The sequence below is a fragment of the Saccostrea echinata genome, unplaced genomic scaffold, assembly GCF_033153115.1.
Source record: "Saccostrea echinata isolate AGI-Se365-2 ecotype Australia unplaced genomic scaffold, CSIRO_AGI_Sech_v1 ptg000040l, whole genome shotgun sequence".
Taxonomy (NCBI): domain Eukaryota; kingdom Metazoa; phylum Mollusca; class Bivalvia; order Ostreida; family Ostreidae; genus Saccostrea; species Saccostrea echinata.
In genome coordinates, this window is record NW_026889789.1 from 4,482,882 (window position 1) to 4,495,079 (window position 12,198).

Sequence of the window (12,198 nt, forward strand, 5' to 3'; positions counted from 1 at the left end):
TGTGTGGGGGGGGGGGGTTACGTTTAGACCCCTCTCTTGTTTGAAATAAATAAGAAACAATATTTTCCATTTACCAGTCTGTTTACATCATAGAAGAGTTGAATTTTTAACATTGTGTGTTAACTTTTAATGAAAAATGAGATTAGAATTCAATGTAAGTTGAATTCATACGCAGGTATAAAATTAAATGCATTTCAGCCATGTTATGGACTACATATTGGACACGTGGAATTAAAATCCTTAGAGAATGTTTCACTTTTATTCTAGTAGTTGATAGGTTAACTCTTATTCTGGTTGTCAGAATTTTATTCTGCATGAATGAATGAATGAATTGATACTTCAGGGATTTAAAAGATTATATATATATATATATATATATATATATATATATATATATATATATATATATATATATATATATATATATATATATATATATGACTGCCGTCATGAGAAAAGGGCCCTTAAGGTCAAAATTTCACAAATTGACTTTTTGATAAATTTTGATAGCCTGACTCTTTCTGAATACAAATATACATCAATTTTTAACATCAATTCTCTGTAAGGACCAAAATTTTACTGTAGGGCTGTGGCACACACCATGAGCGATTTTCATGAAACTTTTTCAGTTGATTAATGCCCATACACTATGACATAATCAACATTCAAAATTAAAGTTACTACCTTGGTTGCCATGGTAACGGGCCAATATAGATTTTGTCCCCATTTACTCTCAATTCAAGCATAAAAATGCTATATACTTGATTTCTTGTGGTTTAATCATCTTTATTATTTTGAGATAATTCATACATTATATGAATAGAACAAATGAAGCACTATATAACACAATAAAAAAAATTCTACAAGTCACCTGCAAATTCTTCAATTGATGGCTCAAAGATGACCAAATTCTTACATTTTGAAAATGGTCGTTTTTACCCTATATTTCAAGAAGTCTTTCAAGAAATGCAGGCAATTCAAGAAAAAATCACCTGAAATTTTAAAAACACCATAATAATATTAGTTAACTTTTATGAAAAGTGGAGTGGGGATTTTTTTCGTTTTCGGTATTTTTAACTTCGAAAATTGGCATTTTGCCAAATAATATTTTGTTCAAAATGTTACTAGACACTGGTTGTTTTATAAAATTTCTTTTCCAAACATTTTTCTCACTAATAAATAAGACAAACGGAATGATTAGTAAATATCATTAAAGATAATAAATAGGATAAAACAAAATTAAATGAATTATTATTGTTTCTCTATGATCCTTTACAAAGGGCAGATAACTCAAAATCTAATGAAAATTAGCTATTCAACTTTTCACTGGAACTTATTTCAGTAAACAACATTTTCAAATACTAGGTAAAAAATGGAAAAAGATAATGGATTAAAACTCTAATGATACTTTTCAACCAAAAATGATAAATAAATAATAAATTATTAGTTTTTCATGCATAGGTAGGTAGATACAGTGTATTAATTTAGCAGGTTTGAAATTTGATAAGCTAATGTTAATTTCCTCCTTTTAAATTTTGCTTGTTCCCAGATGCAAATCTTTAGATGTCAATTTTATTTGGTTAAAGAAATTTAGAATTATTTAGACTGACCATAAATTAAGACCCCATTAAAAATAATACCATTAATGTATAGTCTTACAATCAGAAAACATACACATATTCATGTGAATATGTATAATTTTATCGTTACTTTTAAAAACAGTTTGTTTTTTTTTTTTCAAATTATTAATCAAGCAATAATCTACATCTAAACATTATCCAAAATGTGTATTTAGAGATAAACAAAATGTAGAAAATAGCTGCTATATAGCAATTTTGTAGACAATAGGAACAGCTAGGCTTGATGTTTCCATGATTTCTCTTTACATCAGAGGTTGACCATTATGTGGTGTTGTGTCTGACCAGTCAAGAAGAATTTTAAATGGGTTTGAAAAGTGATACTTGAAATAATCATCTTCATCTTTTCCCCTGAAAAAAAAACATACATGTATACTTTAATCAAAAATCAATTGTTTAATATCTACTACATTTTTCATGTGATAACAAATACAAGTATATAAGCATATCTATTTTTATCAAAATGTATATAATACTAAGCTAGTAGTTAGTATTTACATCTTGAAATAAATTGCCTCAAAATTCCTGCATGTGTACTTAAAAAGCAGGCTTCATATCACAGGTGCTTGGGGACGGGACCCCCCCCCCCCCCCCCCTATAAAAATTCATACTCTCGGATACTAAAAGAGAACTTTAGTATCAGAGATTATGAATTTTAATAAAAGGTTAGTTTTAGATTATATTTTGGATTTTTGAATTGTAATACTTTGTGAATGTGTAATAGAAATGTATTTTATTATAAAAAAAAGTCGGGGAGAACCCTTGGAGTATGGAACGCGGGGGAGGGGGTCCCATTCCCAAGCACCTGTTCTTCATATTTTATTGCCTTTAACGCAGACAACAATGCACCAATTAATGAATACCTTAACTAAATCATTAATAAATACAATACATGCCGCAGACGTATGTAGCGCTAATTCACGATTACTCCATACCCAGTGATTGCGCTAAATTTTGAATACGCCAATTTATGGACACATACAGTATTTTCAGTGTAGCCAATCGCAAGATAAAAGTAACTGAAACAATTTACCATCACCTACTCCAAAAGCTGTCCCCATGCTCAAACAGAATCTTCTCCAAAAGAATATTGTTCAGGGAAGATACTGTCCAATGTTCAATTCTCACAGTCAATTGCAAGGTTTCTGTCTCCATTAGTTAATTTTGTAACTGCCTCCTGCTTCTGGTATATAGCCTTTGTGTTGAATAATGATGATAAAAACACAAGAATAAAGGTTCTTTCCCAAGCATTTGCAACTATATCAATCATTACTGTATACTGGATATTTCTATTTGTAGTTAATTTATACATGTAGGCCTATGCAATTTTCTTGTATAAATCATATGCATTAGGGATAATCATACAAGTCATCAACACTATTTCATATATATATATATATATATATATATATATATATATATATATATATATATATATATATATATATATATATATATATATATATATATATATATATATATATATAATTGCATATTAAATAAATTTTATACATATTCAATGTTTGAACTTGTACTCACAAGCGAAACTTTCCTGAACAAGTTCTGATTGAATATTTATAAATTATACCCACCATAAATTTGCTTGTGAATTAAGATTATCTTAAAAGTTTGATAAAGCATACATCAAGTGAAAAAAGAAAATTGAATTAATTAAATTATAGTGTACTTACAGTTGCTCATATATCCTTCATCGTTGTACTATTTGAGTGCAACCTTTCATAAGTGATGCTCCTGTGTCACAGTCCTAAATTATATTATATTTTTATCTTATTAGTTTGTATTTATAGCTGCAGTTAAATATGTTTTGTTCTTTTACAGTGAATCGGAATTATATGACTTCTTTTTAGGCTAAAATTTTTTTTTATGTGTTTCCGTTAAGTCGACCATCTCTAATTTTTACCCACCACCAACTACTTTTTTGGCCAAATTAGATTTTAAACTGTACCAATGGCGGATTTAGAGGGGGGTCCAGCCCCCCCCCCTCCCCCCCCCCCTTTGTGTCCAAAATATACATCAGATTTCAGATTTAATAAATCAATTTTTTTGGTGTGGCCTTGAGCCAGTATCCCGAGACCACACTGGTCCCCCCCCCCCTTTTCAAGATTCCTGGAACCGCCACTGTGTACAATGTTACCAAAAATATATAATTTTTTTATATAGCCTTGTGTATATTTTTTATTACATACAAACTTACATCTTCTAAAATATTCTCCTCCTTTTGATAAACTTTGTTGTTATGATTTGCCAAAGTAAGTTGCTTTCTGAAGCAAGCAAAAATTCCTATAATGCAAATATATTAATAAGATGTATATATCTGGAATGTCCTGCTAACATGGTGATCTTTGAATATAGACCAATTAAGTCTATTATATAAAAAAAATTATTTAAAATGTCAATTTATTTGAAAAAAGCTTCTTACGTGTAGTTTTTATACAAAATGAATATTTGAAAACATTCAAATTCATACCTGTGCCTAGGGTTGTTCTAACCATTCCCACTGACTGCCCTATCTTCTGCTTGTTGTTTTCCTCCAATTGCATCTTGTATTTTTCTCATGGGTTTTAGAGTACATGGAATCCCACATGATGGCAATGCAAGTCAGACCTCATAAAATTTGTTTCAATATTTTGCAAAGTGAATTTGACATTAAAAATCTATTATCATAATAAAGACCTGTACATCATTATCAAGTTGAATGCTGAGAAAACAGTGTCTCCTTCATTTGATGAATTCCTTTGCCATTCACACCCGAATTCCAATTTAAAAAGTTGAAAAACACATCATTTTTCCGTTATTGTTTCATGTTTATTTTTCTGGCGTCTGTTTTTGCCACATGTTGTTATAAACTTCTTTAGACTTCAATACAGGAGAGTCAACAAAGGGAAATAACACCAGTTTAATTTTTTGTCTTCAGTGCAAAAGAGTCAGCAAAGGGAAATAACTCTAGGTTAATTTTTAGGAAAAGTTATAATTTGAGGGGATTGGAATATGACTTTTAACTGATTTCCCCACCTCAAATCTTTTTGCATCTTTTAGATCTAAGCTTGATCTTACTAAAAAGATCTTTTTTCTAAGTTTCAATTGCCTGCAAAATTTAATATGCATATCAAGAAATAGGCACCTTTGTATTCATTTTTATGACAAATTCATGTAAATTGATCTGTATCATATTAAAAACCTTGGGTTAAATTGAATAAAATTTAGATGCACAGAAACTTTGATTACTTAGCTGTAAAATGAAACCCATGTTATGTTCATAACTTTCCTACATTAAGGAAGCACGGAATTATTTTACATGGTGATGACAATCAGGTCAGTTTTGCCATGACAAAATATTTCAAAGTCGTTGCTATGGAAACCAAGGAGGTACTGTCCAAAATTTACCCACCAATAGTCTTTATATAGGGCACTCTCTAATATTATAGACATAAAATAAAATTCCATGATAGTGCGTGGCCAAGCATTTTTGGTCCTTACAGAGAATTGATGTTAAAATATCTCACGTTTTTAGTATTTTATGAGCATTTTAGTGAGGCCGTTTCAAAACAACGTTGACGTTATTTACTGAATACGTAATGACGTCGCATGCCTCAAACATTCTTTAAAACTACATTTTTTAAAATAACGTTTATCGTTTTGACACATATAAACTTGAGAATTTATTTTTTTCCAAGCAACTAGTATGTGATTATTCATGAGGGAAGTTGCATACTATTTTCATACTATATTAGAGCAGATTTACTAGTCTTGTAAAGGGAGGAGTGGGGGTTTAGACAGGATCTAGGAACGGTTTTTATTCAGTCGAAATATTAATTCTTGCTGAATTCCCAACAGTGTATTCTTTTTATAATTAATACTCTAGCTCATTTTATAAAAGATATAAAGTACTTGTAATATTAAAATATATATTAAAAAAATCTATATAGATTTCCCAGAGGGGCACCTCGTTCAATTAAAGCGGGGCATCCCCTCGCAAAAGAGCACATCGATCCCGATATAAAAAAAAATATTTTCACAGAGGCACATAATGATGTCAAGGATTGTTTTAGGAACGTTCATTCAGTACATGAAAGTTTAAATTTTTTGTCAACTTCTTACTTTTTTAAGTAAATCACACTTAATCAAAAACGGTTATAAATATTTCTATACTTTTGTTTTATTTTGAGGCAGCTGTACCCTCGACGCTACTGCTTTATCACTTGAACACATCAATTATCGTTCATCATTTCTTAAAAGGGCCGTTAATTTAAAACAAAACAACCAAACGAACATTATCGTTTACGTATATATTGTATAAATTGATCAAAGAGATGCTTGTACTGCTCAAATATATATTCATACTAAACAGACTTTTCTGAGCGAAATGAAATACGGTTGCATTACATTTTTTATGAAATCTATTAGAAATTGAAACCGAATATCTTGCGAGACTTAACAGGCCCGTAGAATGAAGGGGGGGGGGGAGAGGGGGCCTGCCCCCACTTTTTCTGAGTATAGTAATTTGATATAGCAAATTTTCCTTTTATAAATGCTCCCTCCCCCCCCCCCCAAATTTTGATTTTTGTTGTAATGTGGAGCACTGGCAAATTCCAGGATTTTTACAGATAAGGTTTTCCTTTTTTTCTGCTTGTCAGATTATTTTAAGAAGACCCCCCCCCCCCCAACACCACACTCTTGAGTCAGTGTTGGTATTTATTTTTTCATTTTGCTTGTCATATTTTTGGAGGAAGCCCCCCCCCCCTCCCCCAACTTTTGAAACTGTAGCTACGGTCCTGCTTGAATATATGTATTTTAACATAATTAAGGTCCTCTGATCATCTTCCTCTGTGGTATCAGCTAACCTGACACCTAAGCTTTCATATATATTTCGGTGCGATGAAATGTACATAAAATTATATTCTTAAACAAGAATTAAATATTACGTCCAACACACATGTTTATACTTTTTTGTATACGAGGCGATTCGGTTAAGCAATATCCCATTGAATGTTTGTAACCCTTCCACTCTAACTTGACCTTCATAGGCGACGTAGTATCTGATTTTGTCTTGAAATCTAAAGATAAATTATACAAACCATTTCTTCCTAGTTATTGTTTCAAAAAATAACAATTTGTCAAAATCTCGAAATTAAAGAACATGACTCTTATTTTTGCCTGTAACCACACCACTGAAATAGCAATATTTTTTTTCTTTGAAATCAGAAAGATGTATGTGCTTGTTTAATCCTCTTCCTTCAGTATCCCGACATCAACGGAACTTTCCAAAAAATGTTGAGATATCCGGGATATCGAGATATCAGAGCTGAGACTCGACGTCCAAGATTTCCACACGAAATGTGACTAATTTATTACATACAAATGTACATGAATTCAGCAGTTCGCTCGGAACATCACCAGTGTTAATTTCTTTTAATCTTTCTCAAAATGAAGATTTCTTGATTGTTTTTGTTGTCTTACGACTTGTTGTTGATATTTTTGAACATTTTCTTAACATTTGAATATGACACCCATAAACACTTGTTACTAATCTTTCAGTGATTTATTCTCAAAAGATGTCGCCATTTCAACATTTATCAGACGTTTGTAATTTCTTGACAGCCTAATCTATTGTTTAATCTGTTGTTTCTTCTGTTTCATAAATATTTTAATCCTACTATCACCGTCGATGTAATTGTTATTTTCTTCAGCATTGATCATAATGCTTTTGGAAAAAGTCCACATTAGCTGCATTTATTTCTTAAACATATTGCAATAAATTTCAAGTCAGCTTTTATCGGAACAATTTAAGAAAATTCATATGATAGTATTTTGTATCGGACACTACTTTTTTAAAATGTGTTTATATGATCATTTCAAAATTTTTTTTTTATCACAATTTATTTTTTGCAAAATTTCCGTGGCATCTCCCTCTTCCGTTTTTCCCTTTAGCATATTCTCTTGATGTTAATTTAGCAAAGAATTATATATATATATATATAATGGTCGTCCCAAAAAAAAAAATAGATAGGTTCTCTTTTTTAGATTGAACTTTTACCGATTCATGCTTTTTCATTCGCATTCATTTTTTCTTTTTTTCTTTGCTTTTCAATGATCTCTGCCCCCCCCCTTCTCCCTCAAACACACATTTGGATATCGACGCTTCTCCCTGAGATGGTCTAACTGCGCATATCGATATGATTAACTAGGAATCAAAATTAAAATGACTAAATACGAGGGCTGTTTGGAAATTATTGAGACATTGTGTATATTCTTCTTTGTAATGAACGTCTTTCAGTGAAAATTTGATATACGTTTAACAAACACTAAGAATTTATAAAAGCAAAAAATATTTAACTAATATTTTATTTCTTCTTTTCAATGGTACATGTATATTAATGTATCAATGGTAGGGGTACCCGGCGCAGTCACGAAATGAGTTATTGAAAATATGTAACACCAACGTTCAAACTCCCGGTGGACCCACAGTAAGAGCGAAAATAATTCAATTTATGTATATAATTTTTCAATTTTATTTTGACTTCATTTTGTGCAAGTTTATTAGAATTTCGTTCAGAAATACGGAGATCATAAATAAATTCAAGAAATCTGAGAACGACGACAAAATGGATTTTGACGTCAAGGCGGCGCAGCGGACATGCATAAAATTTTGTGTAGCGCTAATTCTTTTCCAGACTAAACGACCTACTAAAACAATAACAATGAGAAAAAATAAGCCATGTCTAAAGGTTTTATTTTTTCATTGGTATATATTTTTTTTTTCTTACAAATAATTCAACCAGAGTAAAAACAAAAGCTTCGGATGACCATCAATTATTACAGACTAAATAACGTTGATCCGCGTTGCATAAATCAGTACTGCACGATGCACTAGTCAACCTGTATATAACACGTCATGTAATTTATTTTACACTGGAGTAGCAAGAGCACACATTTTATTTTATTTTTTTTTTTTTTAAAGAATCGTTTAAGAAAAGAGACATTTGACTTTTAGAATTTTATATGTGATAACAGAGAAAGAAGAGTAAACGCTTCCCGATCGTTTCACAAATGCGAAAACATCTCCGACTGACTCTACGTTAAAATGACGTAGCTCCAGACAGACATATGCATGCTTATAATTTCACGGGAACTTGTCTAATTATCCTATAAATTAGAAATTTTGCACATTTGTTTTATTCGTTCTTTATGAAATGTTGACGAATTTTCATGAATTTATCTCTGTCCTTTATCGAGTAAAAGTAAACGTCTCAATAATTTCGGAACAGCCCTCGTACATTTTACACGAAGGTATTTCTTTTTATGTATATGTGCATTGATCTCTCTCTCTCTCTCTCTCTGAAAAAAAATATACGTGTATGTAGAATACCATTTAATATTAAGACTTAGTCTACTGAATATGAGTCAAATTTAAACTTTTGCAAATTGCTCAGAAAACACATATACCGTATCTTTAGCCACGCATCATATATACACATCGCCATAAATCGTTGTAATTAACAATGCGTTCAATGTCGCGTTTAGCTTAATTATGTGATATGTGCCTAAACAGAATAATTAATAAATGCATGAACTAGTGTGTAATTATATTATTTATGAAAACTTTCCGCATCGTATTTCATATGATTTAATGTTTTTCCTGTAACACCTGGAAATCCAATTTTAATTCGTGTTCACAAAACGTAGTCGACAGAAACTACTTCCGTGTTTACACTACCGCGACTTTGACGTCGTTTTCTGCGCATTGTGACGTCAAAATATAAGGGCCCTTTTCTCATGACGGCAGTCATATATATATATATATATATATATATATATATATATATATATATATATATATATATATATATATATATATATATATATATATTCATGTGTGGAATTTTTCATGTGTATTTGTAGATCTAGCAATGTTTTCGACCCACGTCTGAAAGACGCTTGAGAAACGTGACTTAAGGAGAAAGGGGGGGGGGGGATTTTTCGCAATAAATTCGAAACGGCTCGTTTAAAAAAATACAAAAAATTATCAAGATTACTTTTGTTACCAGCATAAAAAAGAAAGTATTTTTTCCAAAATTAAACGATATGTTTTTACATTAAAAAAATATTTAAATTAAAAATACGCATTTTTAAAGACATAAATGAACCATAGTTTTTCAGTTTAAGTTCTTCAAAAAATACAAAAATACTTTATTTGTGTGGTTATTTATGGTTATATGAATGAGTCAAGGAAATTTGACAGCCAGACTAGCTGAACTCTTGATAATCAAGGATTTTATAGCTAGTCGATTGAAAATTTCTTCTCCGCGTGAACAACCAAAGGGGGGGGGGTAACTTTTGGAACTTCCTGTCAAAACTTCCTGTCCGACCCGAACGATTTTGTCCAAAATGTGCATACGCATTGTATATATTGTCATGTATAATATATTTCACAGTGACTTTTTCGTCTGTGAAGTTTGGGGAAATTAGCCTGGTAGGATAGCTACTCGCTTTTTCAACTGTAATGCTAAATTGGCAAAGAGAAACAATTCCAATTAAAGTTGAATGATGTTTATTGTAAAGTCAGCAGATAGAAAGTGTATTTTATAAAAGTTGTTACACAAAAAAAATTATAATAAACAGTACAAGTAATTATCGAATAAACAATGTCAGATAAGTAAATAACTTTTGAAACAACCTGTAGCGAAACCCGCAAAGAGAAGGTACGATTACTAAAACAATAAATAAAGATCGATCGGTTACGTGAAATCAGTCATGCATAGCGCTTATCAAAGTTTTTACAGTTACAAAAGTTAAAAATCAAAAGTAGACAATAAAATCAGAAAACTTACAAACATTAAACTCCAAAGACAATGTTTACAAAACTTCGGGAAAATTAAGATACCTTCTCTGACTAGAGAGTTTCGAACAGGGAACATAATTCATAAGCGGTAAAATTAAATTTCCAAAAATTTATAAAAATAGAAAAATTCCAAAAACACTATTTCGTGAGTAATTCAACAAAGAAATGATTACTAGTAATGTAATTATATAATTTTAAACATTATTTGAACATTAAATGAAACCAGCAATTTGAAATTAATAACACATTTCAGATATTTAAAAATGAAGTGTAAGCCAAATGAACAAAGTAATTTATCCTAATTCCGTATCAAGAATACTTTATAGGAAATCATTAAAACATTAATTAAAAATAACTATAATGAAATTAAATCTAATCTTTAACTTTCAAATAAAATAACACAAGCTTACCTAAATTGGCAAAGAGAAACAATTCCGATTAAAGTTGAATGATGTTTATTGTAAAGTCAGCAGATAGAAAGTGAATTTGCTAAATTCACAATCTATCCGGACTCTACATCGGAATTGAACTCTTGACCAATCAGGAAGCTTGTTACAAAAATTACTACAGGTAAGTCGGCAATTTCTTTTGATAGGCTTGACACTGATTACTTACATTATCAAAGAGCCGAAAGGTGATGAAGTCAATTAGCTAAATTTCCATTATGAGTTTTTTATTAACAATGGGAAGATTAGGTGAAGCCGAAACAAAATAAACAAGATTCTAAATCGTACAATTAATTTAATACCTGTGTCATAGCAAAGTGTCAAACCGATCTCGCCAAGAATTTGCCAACAAAAAAGGCCGAAATAAAAAAGAATTTTACAGTTTATTTAGTAGATAAAATAATTGTTTATGAGTAAATTGATTTCCGAAAGGTGACAGATTGCTCAAATTCCACATTTAATAGATTTCAGAAAGCGTGCATATTTTTGTGATACAGAAAAATAAAAACTGAAATTATTTTAAGAAAACTTAATGAAATTAAACAAAATTGAAATTAAGAAAAAAAGGAATTATTTTCATAAAAATTAAAGCAAATTTAAAATGTCAAATTGTAATGAATTAAAATTCATATAATATAACCTGTTACATTAAAGTTTTAGAATTCACAGAATTTAAAACTAACTATAACAATCTCCCCCCTTGCCTGAAAAAGCTTTGTCCTCAAAGCTAATTTTTTTTTAAATATTTTTTTATACACTATATCTATATTGGCAGTTTTAACAATATACATGTGATGTAATTGAAAAACATGAAATTGAAAAGAACAAAAGCAGAACAAAATAAAGACATGTGATATCAAAAATCAATAGATACAAATATTTACAAATGGAGAATCTTTCTTTGAAGACATTTGCTAAATACAAGAGATATTTAACTAAAAACATAAATGCATACAATACAAAGTTTTGATATTTACAACAATCATTAAAAAAAATGAGGCATAATATATACAAGCTAATATGGATAGCTTTCAATTGCATTATCTTTTATAATCATCGAACACTTTCAAGATAATCATATTCATAGATGAATTTACAACACCACCAAAACTAACATGTAATGCACAAAAACATCTTGACAGTACCAAGTAAAAATGCACACATGTAAAACTGACATGAAATATGACAATGTAAAGAAAGATTATGGCAAATGTTCTTTTGTATTCAAAGAGTCAACAATAAATGTACCATGATG

At 30.2% G+C, this 12,198-nt stretch overlaps 1 protein-coding gene and 1 long non-coding RNA gene across 2 annotated transcripts in view; one reads left to right on the plus strand and one right to left on the minus strand.

The window, feature by feature from the left end:
• LOC133200528 (uncharacterized) overlaps positions 1–12,198 on the plus strand; it is a 57,996-nt gene that overhangs the window by 10,894 nt on the left and 34,904 nt on the right. The window lies entirely within an intron of this gene.
• Positions 1,861–3,399, minus strand: LOC133200575 (uncharacterized). Its single transcript, XR_009722961.1, has 3 exons — positions 3,329–3,399; positions 2,681–2,832; positions 1,861–1,988 (listed from the first exon to the last, which is right to left on the minus strand). It is a non-coding gene; the product is annotated as an uncharacterized LOC133200575 (long non-coding RNA).